The following is a 14,593-nucleotide window of genomic DNA, read 5'->3' on the forward strand; positions in this document are numbered from 1 at the left end:
GACACCAACATATATCCTCACACATTCGCAGGAAGATTCCAGAACGAGAATGGTAACCTGCATGCACTTCTGGCCACACGTCACATCTTCTCTACCATTTCCCACTTCCTCCCAGACAGAGCTCCTGTGAGGAGTGAGGCCCTCTCCTGCCCCCTCTCCAGGCAGAGCTCTTGGCAAAGTTTAGGGTGACACGTTTGTGGCACAAGGAGCTTTTCATCACCTGGATATGTCCTCTTGCTGTATTCCCCTAGTTCATCCCAGAAAAGGAGGAGCACAGCTAAGGGAAAACTACAGTGGTTTGGTGATTAGTGAGGCTCCCCCTTGGATGGTGGTCCTGGCTGGAAGCCAACCTCCATGAGTCTGCTTAGAGGGCAGCAGCATGGGACCATGGCTTCTGGACATGCTGACTCCTTGAACGAAGGGTGGTGTCATGCCTGCCAATCAAATATGGTCCGGGGGTCAGTGTCACCATCACCTGCGAGTTTATCAGAAATAAAGAACCTGGTCCCACCCAGGCCCCCTGAGCCAGAATCTGCAGTTCTCAGACCTCTAGGCGACACACCTTAGAGTTTGGGAAACCCTGGTGAAGGGGGCAAGGCCCTGGGCTTGGAACTGGAAAACCCGAGCTCTGGTGCCAGGTCTGAGTTTTACCAGCTGCGTGACCTCCGAGTCCAACTCCTTGTGTGCAGCTGCAGACAGCATGCCATTCCTTTCCATCCCTTCCACAAGAGTATCGCAGTCAGTTAACCTAACGTAAAAACAAAAGCATTCTCTAAAGTGTGCACACTGACTAAAGCTGCTTCGTCTGTGTGTCAAGGCTCACGCAGTGCGGGGTAGACACGAGCCTTGGTCGTCAGATTGACCTGGTTCAGCTCTATGAATCGTTGACATGCACAGTGCCACCTTCAGTCTTGGAATTTTGCATTTAGAAAAAACCTGCAAAGCCAGACTCTGTGTGACTGTCAGCCGCTGCCGCCTCCTTTCCTGTCCACTGTCAATTGGAGAATCTGATGCACAGGTGTTTGGAAACCAAATACGCAGTGGAGACATTATTTTCAAGGATTTCCTTATGTATCTAAAGCGTTATAACCGTCCCCTCCTCCCACACCAGGCTTTCACGCAGGGTGAATATTGGTGACCTGGAAATTTTGCCTAAGATTCTGCATAAATATGAGAAATTCTGATCTGAAGCCCTGACACTGTCCTGAGAGCCAGTTAGCACCAAGGGTTCTGCGTTCGATTGCCTTTAATTATTGCCACACTCTTCCTAGTGCTATTATTAACTCCATTGTAGGGGTGAGAAGAGGAGGTACAGAGCTATTAATTGACTGGTAAAGTAATTAAACATGGAGGCCGACAGACTGGATGGCTGCAATGCCTTGGCAGCCCACATGAGCAAACCCACACCAAAGCCAGAGTCAGGGCATCGAATCCCAGAGGACGAAGCATCAGAACAACCACAGACAGTTCGACTCTCCCAAATAGAGCCCCGGCGTAAGCTGCAGCCAAGCAAATAATTCCCTCGCTTTGTTTCTGCGTCTTCTCTATAAAAACCTGACCTCGCTCCGGCTGTGGAGGGCTCCTAACCACATTCCAACTCATACACTCAAATAAACTCTTGAAATGTTTAATGTGCCTCATTTTATCATTTAACAGGATTCGCCGAAGTTCACGAGGCAGACTGGGGTCGAAGCCATGTCAACACCAGGCCTTCTGACTCCAAGCCCTGCCCCATGGATGCTGATCTCGTCCTCCAGAAAACAAAGGAAACAAGCACCAAGTGAGTGGTCTCAACCTTGGCATCACCTGGGCATCGTAGGGAGATTAAAAACTAATAATGTCACATAGACCTGGGGGGGGGAGGGGTGTAAATATCCCCAGGTCATTTGTCTGAAAAAAAGCCTTGCATCCAGAATATATAAGGACTTCTCACAAATGAAGAACAAAAAGACAAATAATCCAGTGTTTAAAAATAGACAAAAGACTTGAACAGATGCTTCACAAAAGTAGACTCTTGAATAGCCAATAAGCACATGAAAAGGGGCTCAACACCAACAGCAACAAAAGGACTGAAAACCAAAGGACAATGAGTGTCCTTTCACACCCACTGGGGCGGGGTGGGGGTGGGGGTGGGGGCTAACAGCAGAGTGACAGCACCAAACGTTGAGCAAGGATGTGGAGCAACCTGGTACATCACTGTTGGGTGTGTAAGTAGCCCAGTAACATTGGACAATGTTAACAGATTCATATAAAGTCACAAACCCATCTAATCTTCAATGTAGCAATTCCACCCCGACATACTTAATGGAGAGAAATGAATGACTAGGTTCCCAAAAGAGACTTTTCCAAGCCTTGTTCCAGTAATCCAGTGTGACTGAAAAACCAACCCCAAAGCCAGCAGCGTATAACCACCATTGCTCATGCTCATGGATTCCATGGTCAGGAGTTGAGAGGGATACAGCTCCCCCACCACCCCCCACCCACGGCCAGGCCTGGCAGAGCCACCCACATGGCTCCTCGCTCTCTCCTGGCCCTGGGGCAGGGCTGGCTGAAGTCTGGGCTCAGCCATTGTCCACGGTAGCCTTTCAGGCAGGGTGGGCACAGCATAGCCAGACTGCTTCCATGGCAGCCTGGGCTCAGAGGCAAGTGTTCCCCGAGAAATGTCCCAGCTTTGCAAAGCTGTGTGGCCTCTCATTTATAGCCTCAGAAGTAACGTAATGTCTGTGATAGTCTGCTCAGACCGCCAGAACAAAATACTGCAGGCTGGATGGCTTAAACAACAGACATTTATTTTCTCACAGTTCTGAAGGCTGGAAAGTCCAAGATCAAAGACTGGTGTTCAGTGAGGGCTCTCTTCCTGGCTTGCAGATGACCACCTTCTCACCGTGTCCTCATGAAGCCTTTCTTCTGTACACAGAGAGAGAACTCTGGTCTCTCTTCCTCTTTTTATAAGAACACCAGACCTATCAGATCAGGGTCCCTCCTCACAACCTCATTTAACCTTAATTACTCCCTATAGGCCCTGTCTCCAAATACAGTCACATGGAGGGGGGGAGGTTAGGGCTTCAACATATGAATTTGGGAACACAACTCAGTCTAGAACAATCTCACTTCCACTGTCTTTATTAGTCGAAGTAGCTCCAGCAGGAGGGGATGTGAGGATCACTTTGTGACCATCCTTTAAAATCACTATGTAATTGTTCATAATAACCCCAAACCGTAAACAATCCAAAAATCCATCAACATCAAAATGGATAAATTGCAAATATTCATATAATCAAATACTATTTAGCAATAAAAAGGAATGTACAACCACATAGATGAATCTCAAAAACATTGTTTTGAAAAAAAGAAGTCACACCACCAAAAAATACACACTGTGTGATTCCACTTATATGAAGTCCAAGAACAGGGAAAACTCACTATGGTGATAAAAGTCAGAAAGTGGTTGCCTCGGCGTGGGGGGTGGTCAGAATTCACTACAGAGGGGTGATCTCACTTTCTGTTGTGATGGGAATTTTCTGTATCTTGTCTTGGGTGGTGGATACATGGGTGTGTACAATTGTGAAAATGCTTTGAGCTGAACACTTAAGATATGGACATTTTGTTGTCATGCGGACTATTTCTCTATTTAAAGAAAAAAGTGATGCTGCTGCTGCCTGGGTGCTGGTACTGCCAGAGATTGTGGCTCAGTTAATCTGGGGCTTCAAAAGTTCCCCATGTGATTCCAGCATAAAGCAAAGATGGGGGCATCTGCACCAGGCCCGAGTCTGTCCTTGAGGGGAGGGAAAGGCTTGTGTAATTCCCTTCGATAGAACCCAGTGCTTGCGCTGTGTGTGTTTCCTACGGCTGCTGTAGCAAATTACCATAAATTTTGTAGCTTAAAACAACCCAAACTTATCCTCTTACAGTTCTGGAGGCCAGTAGTTCAAAATGAGTCTTAAGGGGCTAAAACCAAGGGCTTGTTCCTTCTGGAGGGTCCAGGAGAGCATCTGCTTCCAGAGGCGCCCACATTCCCTGGCTCTCAGTCACTTCACACTAGACTCTGCCCCTCATCACATAGCCTTTTCCTTTGATGTTGACCCTCCTGCATCCCCTTTAGGAGGACTATATTGATTTCATCAGGCCCTCCTGGATAATCCAGGGTAATCTCCCCATCTCAAGACCCTTAACTTAATCACATCTGCCCAGTTGCTTTACCATGTAAGGCAACCTCTTCACAGGCCCTGGGGATTAGGACACAGACCTGAGGGACCTTTAACCTGCTACTCAAAATGCAGTTTTTCAGATGTCGGAGGGAGACCTGACCCCTCGTCTGGAATCTTGGAATGCAAAGGGCTTGGGAATTTTCCACAGCCATCTCCAACGATTCTGAAAAGTGACCTGCAAAAGACTTCCCCATCTCCCTAGGCTCCTCAGCACTGCGCATCAGCATCCCAAATAACCAGCTGGGCAGTGATAGCATGAACAGAAAACTCCATTTTCTTTCTCAGGTCCCAGGACAAGCCCCATGATGACATGAGAACTTGAAGACAGGACCTGCCCTGCGTTCCAAGCGGAGAGAAGTTACAACGTTACTCGAGAGAGGGAGAGAGTTAGAGAGAGACGGGGGACACAGAAGAAGCTCAGCCCCGCCTCTCCCTCGGCCTGAGGACTGAGTGGAGACCAGCTGCTTCTTAGAGTAGCGTGTGCCGGGACCCGTTGTGAGGTGCCCCCTCCCACTCTCTTTCCTCCTCACTCTCACCCTCTCCCTCTCTCATTTTGTTGCCTAAATTCCTGACAAGGAACATCACAGAGTATCCTTCCTTCACATCCCAGTTGAGGACTCCGAGGCCGCCGGGTCCCGTCCGCACTGGCTCCATCCTCTGGTCACCCCTCCACCTCCCACCTGGCCACGCCCAGCCACACCAACCTCCTTTCGCCCAAACTCCCCAGACCCGTCTGTTCTGCTTGATCCCTGTCAAATGACAAACATCCTAAGGGTCAGATGTGTCTGCTGGCAGAGGGCTGGGCCCCTGGAGCCCAGGCATGGACACCAGTTAGGAAACTACTGGTCTGGGCCCTCTCTGAGGTCCTTTCCACCAGTAGAAGTCCATTATCCTGTAATTTTACTCCTACTGTGTCCTTTTAATATGTAATACAAATTAGAGTGGGAAGAACAGCTCCTGGGGGTGTGCTTTCCTTACACCCAGCAACGCAGCCACCCTGGTCCTGAAGCACAGAGCCTTCTTGGCAGTTCAGTCCAAAGCTGCCCTCTGAACCCTGTGCAGGAAGGAGGCTGCGTCCTTCATCCCAGCCCCAAATGTTGTTGCTTCTACACCAAGAGGGAGGCTCAAATGGCAAGGGTTTCCCTCTGAAACCTGGCCGGTGTTCTGGAAACAGGCTCTGTTCTCACCGTACCTTAGCTGGGCCCTCCAGGCTTATCTCCCTCTGCCCTGCTCAGCACGGCTGTTGCTCTGCTCTCCTTCTGCCCCAACCGAAAGGAAAGCTCGCCCTGGGCTCTCTGCCCCTGGATTAGCTGGGCTCCCCTTTCCCAGGGTCAGGGGCTAGAGAAGCAGAGGACACCCGCCTGCAGGACCGCTTTCTCCCTAAGGTGCTGCAGAGAGATGGAGGGAGGAGGCCACCTCTCAGATGCTCAGGAGGGGACACATAGAAGGCCACACCCAGCCAGCCTCTCTCCCCAGATGGCAGCCTTTGGCCCCGAGGACTGAGGATGTCGTGCTTGGAAGCCACCTGTGAGTCCAGAGGTGCCCCTCTTTCTCCTTCACCCAGCCTCCCACGGGTGACGCCATCTCTCGCCCCCACGCCCCTCCTGTCGGAGCTGATTTTCCATGGGTCTTACTTTTCTGTGTGTCTTGCAAGCAAGGCACTGGCTTCCCTTTGTTTTGCTTTATTTTTTTGAGAACATTTGTACAGCGAGCAGCCTTTCTTCAGAGAAAAGGCAGTGTGCCCACACCCTTGGAAGGTAGAGAATAAGCAGACTCCCTGCTCGTCATCAGATATCCAGGGTCCCCGGGCTCAGAGATTCTTCTGAATCGGGACTCCCGGTGCTCCTGTGACCCCTGGCCGGGTGGTGTCGGGGCTCCGGGAGGTGGTGCAGGAGGATGCAGGTGCTCTCGCTGCTGTTATTGTTGTGGGTGATAACAGGTTCCTCCCGGCAGGAGACCCAGGGCCACTGAACCCAAGAGCCTGCAGGACCCTTCCCAGTCGTGGCCCCCTCCCTGGGGCTGGCCTCAGGGCAGCTGTGCCCTGGCCTCTGAGTCCTGAGCTCTTCAAGTGTATTCAGTCAACGAGCACTGAATTTAGAAACAGGAAGATTTCATTTCCAATTTGGTTATATGCTGTCTGCTCTATTATAAACCATGGAACATTTCAGACGTTGCCAACAGCTAGGAATCTGCACAGTTGCCATGCATTTCAAAGTTCTGCATGAGGTGTTTTAGTGCCACCTACAGGTCACTGTTTCAGGAGGCGCTGCAGACGGACAGGTGGTGTACCCCACAGCCCACCCAATGCAGTGGGGCACCATGCAGAGCAGCGGTGAAGCTCACCAATATAATGCAGAGAGAAAGAAGCTAGATGAAAAAAGTACATATTGTACAATTTACAAAACTACAAAACCAGGTGGAACTAATTGTATTAGAGTTTTACAGAGAAATAGAACCAATAGAATATATATTATTTAAATCCCTTTTATATAAAATAATATATAATAGTTTATATAAAATAATTCCCTATATGTAGGCATGGAGAACACCAATATATATTTTTATATAATTTATATTTAAAGGGATTTATTTAAAGGAATCAGCTCACGTGACTGTGGGAGCTGGCAAGTCTGACGTCTATAGGACTGGCTGTCAGGCTGGAGACTCAGGCAGGATTTCTGTGCTACAGTCTTGAGGCAGAATTCCTTCTTCCTTGGGAAACCTCCATCTTTGCTCTTAAGGCTTACAACGGTATGGATGAGGCCCATCTGCGTTCTCCAGCATCTGCCTCGCATGATACAACGAACAACCTGGGAACAGGGTTACAACGAACAACCTGGGAACAGTGTTACAACAAACATCCTGGGAACAACCGAAAAACGCACTGACTCTTTCCCCAGGAGAGGATGCAAAGTCCTGGAGTGATGTTTACTCCTCTTGATGTCTCATAATTCTATGATGTAAATTAATACTGTACTCTTATGTCATATAATAAGGGAATAAGAGGGGAAGAAGACAAAGCTATTTACCAGATAGATCTATCTATCTATATATCTATATCTATATCTATATATCTTTATTTGTAACCAAATAAGGAAGAAATATTCATGTAACCACTACATGTAACCACCACATCCTCAATTCCGCAACTCATCACTGGTGGTTGTAACACACCTTCCCCCACTACCCATCCTGTATTCCCTTTGCCCTTAGTAAGCACCTTAGCCAGTCACGGTTCTTTCCTTGGTGGTGTGACATAAACCTTCATTCCTGCCATTAGTAGTCCTGCCTGGATTGGGTTGTGGTCCTCTCCTGGTTTTAATCACAGGGCATGGTAATTCTAAGAGACAGCTTAAGGGCTCTCCTGTATTCCAGACATACTCTTCCTTAGCTCCACTGAGGAGGAGCAGCCCAATCTCGCCTTGGGAATCAGGCCCAGTCACCCCAGACAGCACAGTAACTCCTTCTTTGCCTGCTGATTCACAAGAATGAGGAACCTGAAGTGGATGAGAAGCAGTCTTAACTTCCAATTCAATGGACTCATTGTTGTGTCTCCTGATGGAATTAGGACCTTCAGGCCAGCAGAGCAGAGGCAGAGCAGGAACAGGAAGCAAAAATGTCGCTGTGGGTCACTAGGGGCAATGGTGAGTGGTGGCCCTCCCATTTCTACCCCTTGATTCCTGACTTTGAGAAAAACAGCACCATATATTGGAGAACCCTGCCCCAGCCCTGCAAGGGACTGCCACCTAGCTGTCACTGTAACAGAGTCTTTCAAAAGGCCATTCCACCATTCTATCACGACTGCTGCTTCAGGACCGTGGGGAACAGAGTAAGACCAGTGAATTCCATGGGCAGGGGCCCACTGCCATACTTCATTTGCTGTGAAGAGAGTTCCTTGATCAGAAGCAATGCTGTGTGGACTCCATGATGGCAATCTGTAAGTCCATGGATGGGAGTTTTGGAAGAAGCACTGCATGAGGGAAGGTAAGTCCATACCCAGAGTAAATGCGTCTTCCAGGAAGGACAGAATACTGCCCCTTCCATGATGTAAGTGGTCCAACGTAATCAACCTGCCACCAGGTAGCTGGCTGGTCACCCTGGGGAATGATGCCATTCTGGGGACTCAGTGCTGGTGTCTGCTGCTTCAGACTGGGCACTCAGTGGTGGCCATAGCCAGGTGAGCCTTGGGTGAGTGGAAATCCATGTGTAACCCCCACCCCTGCTCCTGTAGCCACGTTCATGAGCCCACTGGGTGATGACAGGGGTGGCTGGGCGGTGTCCATACAACGGGTCATCCTATCCACTTGAATATTGAAATCCTCCTCTGCTGAGGTCACTCTTTGGTGAGCATTCACATGGGACACACATATCTTCATGTTTTTTGCCCATTCAGGGAGGTCTATACACATATCTCTCCCCAAATTTCCTTGTCACCAACTTTCCAGTCATGTTCCTTCCAAGTCCTTGACCATCAAGTCACAGCCCAGGGCTCGGTGTACAGTTGTACTTCTGACCATTTCTCTTTCGAGGAACAACCAGGTGTACTGCTGGAAGTTCTGCCCACCAGGAGGGCTTCTGCTCACCGCTGTCCTTTGAGGGTGTCCCAGAGATGGGCGGCAGTGCTGCAGCTGGTGCCTGCAGGCCAGGCAGAACCGTCTGTCTATCTGGCCTGAGTTTTCTCTTCCTCAGTCAACTGATTGAGGGCAATGCCCCATGAGGCCACAGGCAGGGACTGAAACAGAGAAGATAGTGTGGTCGGGGGGCAAGGACTCCACTCACAACTAGCAGTTTTCTGGGTCACTTGGTAAATGGGCTGGAGTAGCACTCAAGTGAGGAATATGTTGCCTTCAAAGTCCAAAGAGGCCACCAGGCATTGTGCCTCTTTTTTGGTTGCAGGAGGGGCCTTGGAAGGGCTATCTTGACATGCCCCACACCACTGGAGCCCTAGAAATTCCACTGAGGCAGACGGCCCATGAATTTTTGTCAGATTTATTTCCCACCCTCTGACACACAAATGTTTTGCCAGTAAGTTTGGCATAGTTGCTACTTCTCGCTGACCAGATCCAATCAGCATAATGGGCTGATTATGGAATAATGGGCGAGTGTGGTATCTTGTGGAAGAGTAAGGCAATCAGGACCCCTGTGAACTAAATTATGACACAGGGCTGGAGAGCTGATACACCCCTGAGGTAGGTCAGTGAAGGTACAGTGCTGGCCTTGCCAGATGAAAGCAAACTGCTTCTAGTGGTCTTTACTGACAGGTACGGCGAGAAAGGCATTTGTCAGGTCAACAGCTGTATACTAGGTGCCAGGGGATGTGTAAGTTGCTCAAGCAATGAAGCCACATCTGGTACAGCAGCCGCAATTGGAGACACCACCACAGTGGGCGTTAGGGCTTCAACAGATGAATTTGGGGACCCAGCATGACTGTATTTGGAGATAGGGCCTGTAGGGAGGGAGGGAGGTTAAATAAGGTCAAAGGGTGGGACCTAATCTGGTAAGACTGGTGTCCTTGTAAAAAGAGGAAGAGATGTCAGAGATCTCTCTCCTGCACACAGAGGAGAGGCTGTGTGGGGACACAGTGAGAAGGTGGATGTCTGCCAGCCAGGAAGAGTGCTCCCACCTGAAATGAAATCTGCCGACACCTCGATCCAGGACTTCCAACCTCCAGGACTGTGAGAGAATACATTTCTGTTGTTTAAGCCACTCAGTCTGCGGTATTTTATTGTGGCAGCCCAAGCTGACCAAGACAACTGTGAAAGTGCATGGCTGGCCAAGGTTGCTGAAAGCAAACTGTTTCTGGTGGAAATGGTAATTAGCAAGTATTGAGGAAAAAGCATTTGTCAGACCAACAGCTGCAAACCAGCTCCCACGGGATGTGTTCATTTGCTTGAGCAATGAAACTGCATCTGTAACAGCAACTGCAATTGCAGTGACTGTCTGGATAAATATACGATAACCCACTGTCAATTCTCCAGGATCCACCTGTTTTCTGCACAGGCCAAGTAGGTGAGCTGAATTGGGATGTGATGGGAATCACCATTCCTGCATCCTTCAAGCGTTTGTTGGTGGCACTAATCTCTGCAGTATTGCTTTTGGTTTACTACTTTCCTCAGTAGAGGCAGTTCTAGTGGCTTCCACTTGGCCTTTCCCAAAAAATAGCCCTCCCTCCACAGGTCAGGGAACCAACGTGAGGATTCTGCCAGCTGCCTACCTCAACCACATCCCAGAACTGGGGAAATAACCACAGCATTGGCTTGGGGACCCGAGACACATGAGCTAAAACTCCTCTGGTCAGCTGACCTCCACAAGGCCTACTCTGACTGGTGGACCACAATGATGCTCTGGGTCATCTTGAATTAGGGTCAGTTCGGAGCTAGTGTTCAGTAATTCTTGAAAAGTCTAATTATTTCCTTTTCCTCAGAGCATAATCACTGTGGTAAAAGGCCCCAGACCCCGAGGGAAGGCTGGGAGGAAGATTCAGTGTCTGTTTTTGCCAGCACAGCAGGGTCTTTCCTCAAGGGGATCTGGCCTCCCCTTTATTCAAGTGTTTTTGGGTCTGTAAACTGGGTCAAGTCTGACGTTGACTGTAAGGCCGTATGACACAAGTTTGTGCACTTGACCTAGAACTCTTCCTGTGACACAGAACAAGTAAGAATTTAGTAGACTGCCCACCTCTTTTCTTCTAGGGACACCATGATCAAACTGGTCAGTGCCATAGGTCTCTGCCAATAAGACTATGCTAATTACTGCTTTGAATCTGCTGTCCATTACGGTACCTGGCTCCACCTTGTTTTTGGCAATTATCCTGCTCTCCTTGGATCCAATTATTCCCATTTAAGAATCCCAGTTTGGTGGCAGTTCCCACTGTAATTTTGTGCCTACAGGAAGGAGTGACCACAGGAGTTCTTCAAGGATGCTCGGGCTCCCTCACAAATGTATTTCTCACAGTCATGGTGCAAGGTGTGTCCTCCGGGCCCTCCTGGAGTGGGTGAGCAGGTCCTACATGATAAATCCACTCTCACACTCCAACCTTCCTAGGCCTTTTGGGTGTATCCTCATGATAGACCAAGGCAGGTCTGGCATGTCTTCATTTAGTGTGGGTTACCTTTTGGTCAGTGTCTCACCTCCCCAAACGAGCCCTTTCTAACCCCGTGAGTTACAACACTATATCCAGAATCTCTGCTTAGTGGGTTCATATCAGTAAATTCAGCCTGATCCTACTTTATTTACTTTCCACCATTATCCCACACTCTTTACTTATTTGGCTGTGGCGGGTCTTAGTTGCAGCATGTGGGATCTAGTTCCCTGACCAGGGATTGAACCCTGGCCCCCTGCATTCAGAGCGTGGAGTCTTAACTACTGGACCACCAGGGAAGTACCCTATCCCACACTCTTAATATCCATTCCCACAGATATTCCCCAGAATTATGTCTGCATAAGTTAGAAAAGTAACACTTCTTTTGGAGCATAGTACACCTCCTCATGGGTCAAACTTTGTGCCTCACCCTTTGGGCTTACTGGGACATGTTTTGCTATGGGTCTGGAAGTAAAGAGGGGTGCCCTTGGCCAGTCTTGAGGATGATCAGCAGTATCTTTCAAGGCAACTGCCGCAGAAGAGGTTATTACAGGCTCCTCAGGCAAAGCAGGATCACTGTCCTCAGATGGAGTGGAAGGGTTGCTTCTACTGGCACTCACAGAATTTAGGCCTCAGCGTCCCCAACTTCATCAGGACCTGCCCCTATGTCCCCATTCCAACTGTTTCTTTTCCCAATCCATGCCCTTTAATAGCAGAGGTTGCCTGTGAGGCTGGGTTTCAATCTGTGCTGTAATGCAACCACTTGTAGGATGCCATAAGCTGGGATGCCGCTGTTGCAGCAGGGGCTCCAGGAACCTCGGTTGTGCAGAGCTTGTATCCTTTGCTCCTTTGGCTGTGGCTACTGCTGGACACTGGCAGGGTCATCTGGGGTGCTGGCTCCCAGCTTCCTGCCAGTTGGTGGTGAACATTCCAGCACCAGCAGCCCGAGGGTCAGTAATGCCAGGCCCTATTTTCCCTTTCACTCTTCCTGCCCTGGTAGGGGGACTGTTTCCTGCAGTTATTAATCTCTGGGTAACCTCACATGTTCCCTTTATGCTCTTAATTTTTGCTTCCAACATATTTATAATAATAATTATAATTTCCTGTGTTAAATTACCTGTTTCAAATACTTGTAGTGGATACTGTTTTTGTGATCGAATGCTGACTGATAGAAAATATCTGTAACTCATTATTAGCAGCTCGTATGATTTTTAACCCAAGAGAGTCAATGTAGAAGCTAAGTGAATTGAGTCCATTAAGGGAACAGACACAAAATAAATATAGAAACATAGCTTTCTTACAAACAATATAGAAAAACAGCCCTTCACAATAGTATTAAAAACTATTAAAACTTTTAATAAACCTAATACATGTAAAATTGTATGAAGAAAACCTTTAGAACTATAAAAAAGCACATATAATAAAACCTATATGAATAAAGAAATAAAGCATGCCTATGGTGATCTTTACAGGTTAGTACATTAGCAGGAGAATGGTTAATAAACCACAATTGGTCCGTATTCGGGAATGTATACGTTAAAAAGAGCGAAAGAGGGCTTCCCTGGTGGCACAGTGGTTAAGAATCCGCCTGCCAATGCAGGGGACATGGGTTCGAGCCCTGGTCCGGGAAGATCCCACATGTCACGGAGCAACTAAGCCCGTGCGCCACAACTACTGAGCCTGCGCTCTAGAGCCCGCGAACCACAACTACTGAAGCCCATGCGCCACAACTACTGAAGCCCGCGCGCCTAGAGCCTGTGCTCTGCAACAAGAAGCCACCACAATGAGAAGTCTGAGCCCCACAACAAAGAGTAGCCCCTGCTCACTGCAACTAGAGAAAGCCCGCGTGCAGCAGCAAAGATCCAATGCAGCCAAAAATTAAATAAATGAATAAATATTTTTTTTTAAAAAGTGAAAGAATGAACTAGACCCATGTGGAAAGGTGTCTAAGACATACGAGACACTTTTTAAAAAGCAAAAGCTAGTAAATTTACTTTAAAAAATCCAAACAAACTTTCTGATACTAGGTACACATGTATGCTTTGTATTCTATAATCCCACAGAAAATGTGTGGAGGCATACACAGCAACAATCATATTCTTTAGGCAGGGAGATTAGATTGTGGGGTGAATGGGGACTTTAACTTCTTCCTTTGTATGTTCCTGTACTGTAAGACATTTCTTACAGTAAACAGCCTAATAATTATGTAATAATTATGTAATTTTAAGAAATGGTCAAGAGGAGAAGACACATCACAGACTGGGAGAAAATATTTGCGAAAAACAACAACAAAAAACTTCTGATAAAGGACTGTTATCCAAAATATACAAAGAACGCTTAAAACACAACAGTAAGAAAATAAAACAACCTGATTTAAAAATGTGCCAAAGACCTTAACAGATACCAAAGAAGATATACAGATGGCAAATAAGCATATAAAAAGATGTTCTATATCATGACATGAGGGAGATGAAAATTAAAACAAACAACTATGAGATACCACTACATGTCTCTTAGAATGGCCAAAATCTGGAACACTGATAACACCAAATGCTGGTGAGGAACTCTCATTCATTGCTGGTGGGAATGTAAAATGATTCAGCCACTATGGAAGACAGTCTGGAGGGTTTTTACAAAACTAAACATATACTTGCCATATGAGGAGGCTATCATGGTCCTTGGTATCTACCCAAAGGAGTTGAAAATTTATCTCCACACAAAAACCTGCAAATGGATGTTTGTATCAGCTTTATTCTTAATTGCCAAAACTTGGAAGCAAACAATGGGTCCTTCAGACGTTGAATGGATAAACTTTGATACATCCAGTCAATGGAACATTAATCAGGGTGAAAAAGAAATAAGCTATCAAGCCGTGAAAAGACATGGAAGAACTTTAAACGCATATTACTCAGTGAAAGTCACCAATCTGAAAAGGTTACATACTGTATGATTCCAACTATATAGCACATTCTGGAAAAGGCAAAACTATGGAGACAGTGAAAAGATCAGTGTTTGCCCAAGACTGAGGGATGGGGGTAGGGGAGGATGACTAGGTGGAGCACAGAGGATTTTTAGAGCAGTGAACCCATTCCGTACAACCCTACCACGGTGAATACATGTCCCTATGCATTTGTCAAAACGCACGGAATGTACAACACTGAGAGCAAACCCCAAGGTAAACTATGGACTTTGGGTGATAGTAATATGCTATGTAACAAATGTACGACTGCGCTGCTAATACTGAGTGGGGAGGGTAGTTGCCTATATGAGACCTCTATGTATTTTCTGATCAGCTTTTGCAATGAAC

This window comes from Lagenorhynchus albirostris, chromosome 14 (assembly GCF_949774975.1).
Source record: "Lagenorhynchus albirostris chromosome 14, mLagAlb1.1, whole genome shotgun sequence".
NCBI classification, from domain to species: domain Eukaryota; kingdom Metazoa; phylum Chordata; class Mammalia; order Artiodactyla; family Delphinidae; genus Lagenorhynchus; species Lagenorhynchus albirostris.